Below are 9,813 nucleotides of genomic sequence, written 5' to 3'. Positions count from 1 at the left end.
GGAAGGAGAAAAGAAAGATTTTGTCCTAGAAACCCTTCTTAAAGAATTTGGTGGTGTAGCAAGAGAGGCTAGAAAAGTCTTTATTAAATATAAGATGCTTGGTTCTTGCACCAACTTTGCTAGTACCCTTGAAAAGATGGACATTGATAGAATAAAGTACACTAATAATATTAATGATGTAGGGGATATTAAGACATCAATACCTTGCAAGCTCGCAGGAATGTTCGAGGCACTAGAAAAGAATTATGATTGGATTGTTCCTGAAAATTTGTTTAATGAGAATAGCAAGCCTAAGAGTAATGAAAAGGGAGCCTCTGAAACTTACATAGATAAGATAACATGCATTGTTGAGGCAACTCCCAACACCCCTGGTAATAGTGTTGATGCTTCATCTCTTGATAATACTTGATTCACACTTTCTGCGCCTAGCTGAAAGGCGTTAAAGAAAAGCGCTTATGGGAGACAACCCATGTTTTTACTACAGTACTTTGTTTTATATTTGAGCCTTGGAAGTTGTTATTACTGTAGCAACATCTCCTTATCTTTATTTTATTGCATTGTTGTGCCAAGTAAAGTCTTTGATAGTAAAGTCAATACTAGATTTGGATTACTGCGCAGAAACAGATTTCTTGCTGTCACGAATCTGGGCAGAATTCTCTGTAGGTAACTCAGAAAAATCTGCCAATTTACGTGCGTGATCCTCAGATATGTACGCAACTTTCATTCAATTTGAGCATTTTCATCTGAGCAAGTATGGTGCCACTTTAAAATTCGTCTTTACGGACTGTTCTGTTTTGACAGATTCTGCCTTTTATTTCGCATTGCCTGTTTTGCTATGTTCGATGGATTTCTTTGTTCCATTAACTTTCAGTAGCTTTGTGCAATGTCCAGAAGTGTTAAGAATTATTATGTCACCTCTGAATATATGAATTATGCACTAACCCTCTAATGAGTTTGTTTCGAGTTTGGTGTGGAGGAAGTTTTCAAGGGTCAAGAGAGGAGGATGATACAATATGATCAAGAAGAGTGAAAAGTCAAAGCTTGGGGATGCCCCCGTGGTTCATCCCTGCATATTTTAAGAAGACCCAAGCGTCTAAGCTTGGGGATGCCCAAGGCATCCCCTTCTTCATCGACAACATTATCAGGTTCCTCTAATGAAACTATATTTTTATTCAGTCACATCTTATGTGCTTTGCTTGGAGCGTCTGTTTGCTTTAGTTTTTGTTTGGTTTGAATAAAGTCGGATCCCACAATTCTTTATATTGGAGATATTACACTCTGCTGTTTCGTATGAACACATATGTTCTTAGCTTTATCTTTAATGTTCATTGCGAAAGTTGAACTACCTCATTCATTGATATATGGTTGGAAACTGTGGGGCCCCGGACTAGCTGTCCGAAACACCCGTTATGCATACACATTCACGATCCCATGATCAGTGTGTCGTGAAAGCATAACCGAACTGGTATCAAATACATCATCCATTACAGTACCGAATAAAAAAAAATTACAATAGGTCACATGACCAATACTTACATAAGAGCCGCAATGGAAGGAGATCAACAAACACACAGCGGAAATACTTCAGACGAAAGCGTTCGCATGGCCCAAGTCATGCCATAACCCTACAGCAACAGCGGATCGGGAAGACGTTCCTAGCTCGCATAGACGTCGTCAACTCCTTCTTCATCTGTCGGACTCCACCAAGTCTGGCCAAGTAAATAGCCAGGGACAAAGCCATGAGTACATTATGAATTGTACTCGCAAACCACCTTAGAAAGAAGTAAAGGATATGCAATTTGGCAGTAGCAAGGAATAAGCACTATTCTAGGGTTACAAGGAGTGAGAGATAGTTTCTCTCGGAAGTATGACATCTCAATATCTTTGTTGAAAACCTTTTTGAAAACAAGTTTCTTTTGAAGACTAATAGGTAAGGGTGACCCATTTTCCTTTCCGGCCATCTCATATGGCCAAAACAACTTTTCCAACTTTCCACTGTACCTCCCAGGTACATTTCCACCTGTCCCACTGGCATCATTTTTTTCCTAAACATTTTTGAGAAAACACTTTTATAAACCAAAACTCCCTTTGATACTCAGCACTTCCTTTCCCACGTCCATTGCCGCGGACACGGCTATTCGAATAGATTTACACTCTGCAGAGGTTGTACACTTTCCCCACAAGATCCGGTAAATCCGCCGGGATCATCCCTGGTTCACCAAGCGTCAAAACGCGAGGCTCGGATAACCGATCGTAGTTTTTCGCTTGCTCGCCTTAGCCTAAGACATGCCGAATGAGTTGTACCTCCCAACACCAGAGTCCGGGATGCCGTTTACCCAGGAGTTGCAAAGTCCCCGACACTCGACCCTCTGGAATGCCATCCAACCTCTTAGGCATCTTTCAATGGGAGCTCATAAGTTGTACCCCGCGTACCTAAACAGGCAAATGGGTTGCGTCCCTTCTCATGGGAAGAACCCCGGTCGAAGCGTCCATGGTCGGACTGCCACTACACTTGCAGGACCCAAACTAAGGCGAGACAAACTACTACGCTACGCCCCGTCCCACTAAAGGGTAATGTGGTTGTACTGGCTAGGTCCGGTGATGTACTCAGTCAACAAAGGTTTTCAAAAACAGAAGTTCCTCATTTTTCCTTCAGCATCATCTTTCTCAAAACCTTTTCATAAAATTTCCACTTGATCAGGGTTGCCCCACTCCAAGGTTTTCAAAGAACTCATTTTCTTTAAAACCTTTTCCAAATTCCTTTTCCAAAGGGCTCCCAACCTATAGTCCAACTTTATTTGAAAAGCGGCGACAAAGAGAGGATAAGGTGTTAAGCACCAAATCGTAGCCAGGATTGTCCAGTAGGTATCAATGAGGGGCAGCACCCGTAAGGGTGGAATAGTAAAACTCCGAGTGGCTATAACCACTCACATAAATAAATAAAAGACACGCAATTTATAAAACCTGTAATAATGCAAGAGTAAGACAATTAGGATAAGGTATGCATCAAGAGGTGGCTTGCCTTGGTTGGCTATTTGTCACTGGACTTCATCTTCATGAATCATCTCCTCTTCCTTCCTGTTTGAAATCCTCACCGAGATCCTCTCCTCCTTCTCCGATAGTACTCGCATTCTAGCGCCGCAAAATAAAAGAGAAGGCAATCAACACATGGCCATAGCATCAACCACACAACAACACACAACAACCAACCACTAAATCAGAGACACTAAACACATCAAATAATAGCACCTAGGGAAAATGGTTATTTTGCTAAAAAGGCTCTGCCTCACAACAAAACTTAATCTACTAAATCAAAGGTGGCTAAATGACCTTTGGAAACCACCAGCAGGGGTCTGGTGCCAAGGTTCATTAAAAAACATTTTAAACAAAAACAACACAATTTTCCTACGGGTAAATAAGCACTAGCATCAAATTAATCGGCCACTCCAGAATATTGCACACAAATTTTTGGTAAAATCACAGGAAGTAAAGCTTTACTTTACAAAGCTACAGAAATTGGGTTCACTAAATTTTGGTCTGTAAAACAAAAGATAAGATTTTTATAAAGCCAGAAATGACTTAGGGACCAAATAAATGGCCTAAATCTTTCTGTGGCTCACAAAAATTCATGCAGCATATCTACTGGAAGCTAATAACATGTGGAACCCACATACACTGGAAGTTTTCAAAAATAAGTTTTTAAATATTTTTAAATATTTTGACAAGGCAGAAACTAGAGCCAGCCATTTTCAAGGCACACAGTCATCAGAGCATATCCAACTAGTGACAAACATATCACTGGATAGGTTCTGAAATATGTGATCTAACAAAATTGGTTTGGCATTTTTGAAAGCTACAAATTAATTTCCACAATTTTTATACTAAAAAGTCACTCTGATTTGGTTATAAAATCTCCAGAAATAAAATATAGCTCACAAAAATATTTCCTCTGACCTGGTTATACCCTAACATGATATATGCCAGAGGAACTTGGTTTTGTTGCAAAAACAGTTTTAGTTTTAAAATTAAAATTCAAGAAAGAGCCTACTGGCCAGATTTTACTTTTAAAACAACACAAAATCCAGGAAGCAACTGCTAGGGTATGATACACCAAAAGAAAGCTACTTGAAAGTACTATCAAAAAAAAATTGAGTCTACTGTAAAAAGGTACGCAAAACTCCCACAAACTAATTTATACCAAAACAGTAACGTTTTAGAAACATAAATAGCAGTAAATATAAATAGCATAAAATCCTATGCCTGTTACTGGAGATGGTTAAGATTTAGTTTAAATACACGAAGGAATTCGAATCACTCAAATTAGATTTACCAAGAATATTTGGTGGATTTAAACTGAATTAGATCTGTCAGCAGGATTAATTTTCCGAAAAAAGAAAAAGAAGAACACAGGCCGGATAGAACGGATCAGGCCGATCTGTCTGTGGAATGGCCCAACTGCCACCGCGGACGTGCGGGCGTGGTGGTTTGAAAAAAAGGGGGGCCAGCGGGGCCAGCAGCCATGCAAAGGCCGGCCGCATGTGGCCCGCGGATGAAGATCCGACGGCCTCCAACCGTTTCCTTGGCGACGACGATTAATCGGTGGCGCGGCCGCGTCTCTGCGACGGAGCGGAGCAAGCGGGAGAAGAGGAGCTCACCGGGGGTCTCAGGGGCGTTAGCAGAAGGGCGCGATGACAGCGTGGTCGAGCGGAGGCTTGCCCTGACGCCTCGGTCGGGCCTGAGCGGCTCCAGGGCGTCGACGCGGGCGAAGTCGAGGCCGGCTGGGTGTGAGCTCCGTCAGCGACGACGAATGGGCGGAGAGGTGGGAGTGTGCGGAGATGCAGGGGAGACGCGCGCTGTGCAGGGGTACGGCTTGAACAAGCGGAAAAGCTCCCAGGCGACGACACGGTCCGCCGCGAGGTCGGCGACGCCGTAGACGAACTTGACGACGGCGGCCGTCCCGGAAGGTTCCTGGGAAAAAGGTGGGGCGGGATTAGATGTGAGCGAGAGTGAGAAAAACGGAGAGATAGAGAGACAGAGAGAAGAGAGAGGGCAGCAGCGTCGTCCACGGCGTGCTGCTCACGGACGAACTCCGTCTCGTCTCCTCCGTAGAGCAGAAGAAAGAGAGCAGCAGGAGCTCTTTCGGTGGCCAAGTAGATGGTTATGGAGTGAGGACTGAGGATAGGTGAAGAGAGGGAGTGAGGGGATTGTGATGAGGCTCGGACATGGGAAACAGCGGGGTCGGGTTTTATTTGCCGGGTGACGGTGCACGGTGGACGGGGAGTACGGGGTCGTTGGCGAGTTTTGAGAGAGTCGGATTGGGCAGAAAGGCGGCGGCCTCGTGCATGGTGTGTTGTGAGGGGTAGCGTGAGACCGACGGAGAAGGGAGGCGCCTACTGCGATGATCGGGACAGGACGATGTTCTGCTGGAGGCTTAAGTGTTTGATATGAATTTCTCGGCTAAGAGGAATTGACTGCGGTAACAGGTGTTATTGTCGTGAGTAATACAGGATGCCTTTGAGTTTGGTAGCTTGGCGTGATATCTGGTTTAACTTATGACTGGGAACGCAATGGCGTCCACTGTTGTGGTGACCACGATCTTGGCGAGCACATGGGAGACACTCTGGTCCGGTTATGGCCTCGGGACCGTGTAAGAAGTTGAGAGACAAGTCAGAGGAAGCTGCTGGCGCGACCACTCGAGAAGGAGAGGTCGTTTCACTGCGGACCATCAAATGGGTGCCCACCAGGAGAAAGGGATGAGCGGCAGCTCGGGATTGGCAGGGAGGGTGGCGCTGCTGTGCCTCCTGTCCTAGGCGACGGTTTTGGAACGAGGCGAGTGTCTGTGGTGTGAGGGAATCAGCGTGCAAGGTGCGGTCGTGTCCGTCCGCCACCCGCTCGAGGAAATGTTAGCGGCAAGGCGAGGTAGCGTGCGTGCGGTGGTGTGCAGGGAAGCGGCTCCCTGAGCGTGGACAGGGTGGGGTGCAGGTTGTTCAGGCAGGCGAGCAGGGTCCAGGGTACCCATAGGTGGAGAGGGAAAAGGAGAGGGTGAGAGGTTCCACCCGATCATGCCATTCTCTTGGCATGGCCGACCTCCCTCCTTGCTAAACACAAAAATACAAGAGGAACTGCCAAAATGGCCTGGCTGGTCTAGTTAGTGTGTTGGTTTGGTGGGGTGGTGGTGATCCAACGAAAATAGAGTGGGAGAGAGGGAAAGGAGTATGGTTACCTAGGCAAAACATGGCATGGCCGGATACTTCCAATGCCAAGCGGAAATGGACTAGGGCGTTGCTCAAATGGGCAATGTGGAGGTGTTACGATGATGGTCTAGCCCAGGTTGATAAGGAAAATTTTATTTGAAAAGGTTAAGAGAAAAGAGATGGAAAGGTAGGTTAATCAAGTGAATGATCTAATGATCATTTACTTAGGCCACGTCTAGATAGATGGGGTGATGATGATAGGTAGAGCGGTTTATTTGCTGTCCAAGTGTTGCTACTCTATTATGAACCTATTTATTATTTGTTCGGGTCACTTTTTATGTCTAAGGCTAGTTTTCAATGGAAAAATGGAGGGAGCTAAATTTTGAAGATTTAGAAAAGAGCAAGATAATATTTTGAGTTGAAATATACTCTACTCGCAAGAAAATGCATAGTAGTTTTTTCTTATTACTTTTTTGATAAAAAAAGAGAGCAAGAAATGGCATATACACCGTTGACATGCATTTTGGTAAATAGGAAATAAGATAAAGAAAATATTTTTCTGAAATTATTTTTGAATGGAAAAGGTGTGATACAACATATTAACAACTTTTCCTATTTTTATTAGAGGAAAGGTTTTGAAAAAGTATGGCAAGGACTAGAAATATTTTGATAGCTAAGATAGAGAGGTTTAGGGTTTTAAATGATTAGCTCATATCGGAGGTAAATCCCAAGCTTGAAAATTGGCATTGACATAAGATTATGGTTTAACTTAAGAGGTAGGATTTGTTTCAAGGATGCAAAACAAGTATCAGGGTGAGATGGGGATGAAATGGATATTATTTATTTGCTGGACAAATGATCACCTACCAAGAGTAAGCATAGATGGAGTGATGATATTAAATGATAGATCAGTGAGATGTATTAGTGGCTAGGACAATGCCATGGGTAATTGAACACAAATCAATTAGTCCTTAAATTTAGCTCTGTTGCCAATGGCCTTTGTTAGATTTTAAACTAGATAAGAAATCTTATTTTGAAAAGCTTCAAAAATAGAGAGGGTTTTAGAATGAGTAGAATAACCCATAGTTAAACTAGAATTAAATATAGATCATTCCATAATCATTTTTAGGAAACCAAAACTGCATAAAAATGTTTTTAAAATTTTAAAGTCACACAAAGTAAGATTAATCCATTTGGAAAATTCTTTGTGTCAAAAATAATTTTAGAAAACCCTTTTTCTGATATTCCGATGTGAGGTGATCATAGAAACTTAAAAGGAAAGATTTTTGGCAAGATCATAAGAAATAAAATTTTGAGTCATAAGACAAAGCAAAGAGGTTTTGTGTTTTAACAAAAGGGTATAAATACTCTTGAAGAGAGGGTGTTAAGGTAATACAAGAGTGGCCATAGCTTAAGGGTTTTTCGTGAGACTTGAAGATGTGGGTTGAGATACTTTACTTAGGACTCTACAACAAACATCACTCATCAACAAAGTCAAACAAGCATTTCAATCAAAAACACGTCCACACAAGCATAACTTAAAAAGTTTTTGTTCCCCCTGATTTTTGCACTCAGGACAATTAAACAAGGTTGCAAAAGTCGGGGTGTTACAGATCCTTCCCCCTTAAAATAATCTCGTCCCGAGATTACTAAGTGTAGGGCTAGAAAGGTTTTATAGGTTAACCTAAGTTAGACACCATCCTCCGATGGGCGTGCTATTGTCGGAAGATCACAACTTAAGCTTCTGAGAGACACGGTAGATTTCCGTCGAGGGCGAGCTTCGTGAAGAGGTTGACTTCTCTATGTCGGGGTTAGATATGTAGCTTCCTAACCATGTTCGGGGGGTCTATGATCTTTGGAGGGTTAGAGCATCCTAACGGTGCTTTCGGACGGTCGAAAGATTTAGATTTAGCTTCAAATTTTAGTGGAAGACGAAGTCTTCCACCCTTAAGATTTCTCATCGGGGGTTCGGAAAAACTCAAAGATTCGGTCATGGGGTCTTGTCGGGCGCCTTTGAAGAAGTCATCGATCTTCCGTCTTGATTGGAAGAATCTTAAGGGGCGAAGTGCAGTCCGTAGCTCCAAGATGAACACACGGTTTTTGCCACTTTGTAAGGCGCTTGTTAAGTTAGTGAGTCAGCGGAAATCCTGGTCAGTCTCCACATAAAGCACCAACTTGTCTAAAATAGTCTTCAGCCTTCATTTTGGCGCGGACTCCTATCAGTTAAGGAATGAGCGGGTAAAGGACACCTAATCTTGTGTCTTGAATTGTCTTCAAAGCCTTCACTTCATGAGGACCAGATGGACCTTGTAGAGTAACTTGGCTTTGGTGCTACAACTCACTTAGCTTGATAGAAGGTGAGTCAGGCTGAGGTTTTAAGAATATAACCTCAAGGTTAGCGGGATTATGCTCTACGGTAAGGCAAAATTAGTATGGATTCATCTTCTCCTGGGGTTGCAGTCGATCTTGAAGGCACCGGCTTTTGCTTCCTTAGCGTCGCAGGGTGTCTTCGGTTGAATGGCGCACTAAGTTGGGGACTCCAGAAAACAAGGTTCGATCTAGTAACAGTTAGTATTTCTCCCAGAAATTTGAGCGAATGCGAAGAAAACCATCTTAGCGGGAGGGGTTTCCAAACATACACACAACAAGCAATCACAAGCACTCAAGCGGCAAATTCACAACACCGCAAGCAATCATGAAAACCACATGAGGTATTTCAAGTACCCAAGAATACCTAATGCGCGGGGTTAACTCAATCAACGCAATTGAGTTTGTCCTATCCATCCTATAGGCTTGGGTTGGTCAGAGATGCAGACGTCTTCATTTTGCTGATATTGACTTCAACAGTGATTCTTGTAGCAGTTGGTGGTGAAGTAGACCTGATGTTGAGCCGTCGATGTTGAGTCGGGGGCGATTGTTGTATATGATCTTCTGGTCTCAATTCGGAGGGGTAATTGCTGAAGAGCTCCATGGAAGACAGCTTCTTGTGACGGGCCTAAAAATTACTAGTAAAGAACTGAGGACTTGATCCTTGACGACTGCAAAAGTGCAAGTCCAAAGAGGAACAAGGTCAACTCCTTGACAGACTTTGGTGACAACCAAAGACATGCTCTTATTATCCCTATACGCGTACTGCTAAGTCGACGTCCATCTTCAATAGCTGCAGCCGGAGATACTTAAGACTTCCTGAAGGGTTGATCCATCTTCGACTTCGAGTCTGAGTTGGGGATTTCGTCCAATATGTTGAGTTGGAAGAGGGTGAGATAGTAGAATCAAAAGCGTTCAAAATCTTTGGAAATCAGAGAGCGAGGTAAGAATTTGAATTTTAAAGGGATAAGAACATTAGAAGCTATGCTTCCGTCTACTAAGGAAAATACTTTGTTTTGTAAATAAGTTTTCGCAAAGTACTAGTTTCCTAACTAACGTCCATGCTAACTAAGGTCTCCTACAGTCAGGATGGCTCTGATACCAGCTCTGTGGGGCCCCGGACTAGCTGTCCGAAACACCCGTTATGCATACACATTCACGATCCCATGATCAGTGTGTCGTGAAAGCATAACCGAACTGGTATCAAATACATCATCCATTACAGTACCGAATAAAAAAAATTACAATAGGT

The 9,813-nt window shown here is 43.1% G+C and overlaps 1 long non-coding RNA gene across 1 annotated transcript; it reads right to left on the bottom strand.

The window, feature by feature from the left end:
* Positions 1-1,643: 1,643 nt before the first annotated feature.
* LOC139833737 (uncharacterized) lies at positions 1,644-5,727 on the bottom strand. The gene is made up of 3 exons (XR_011749352.1): positions 4,656-5,727; positions 3,023-3,132; positions 1,644-1,709 (listed from the first exon to the last, which is right to left on the bottom strand). It is a non-coding gene; the product is annotated as an uncharacterized lncRNA (long non-coding RNA).
* Between the last annotated feature and the right edge of the window lie 4,086 nt (positions 5,728-9,813).

Source organism: Lolium perenne, chromosome 7, assembly GCF_019359855.2.
Source record: "Lolium perenne isolate Kyuss_39 chromosome 7, Kyuss_2.0, whole genome shotgun sequence".
Classification (NCBI taxonomy): Eukaryota; Viridiplantae; Streptophyta; class Magnoliopsida; order Poales; family Poaceae; genus Lolium; species Lolium perenne.
This window is presented reverse-complemented; position numbering and strand designations above follow the sequence as displayed.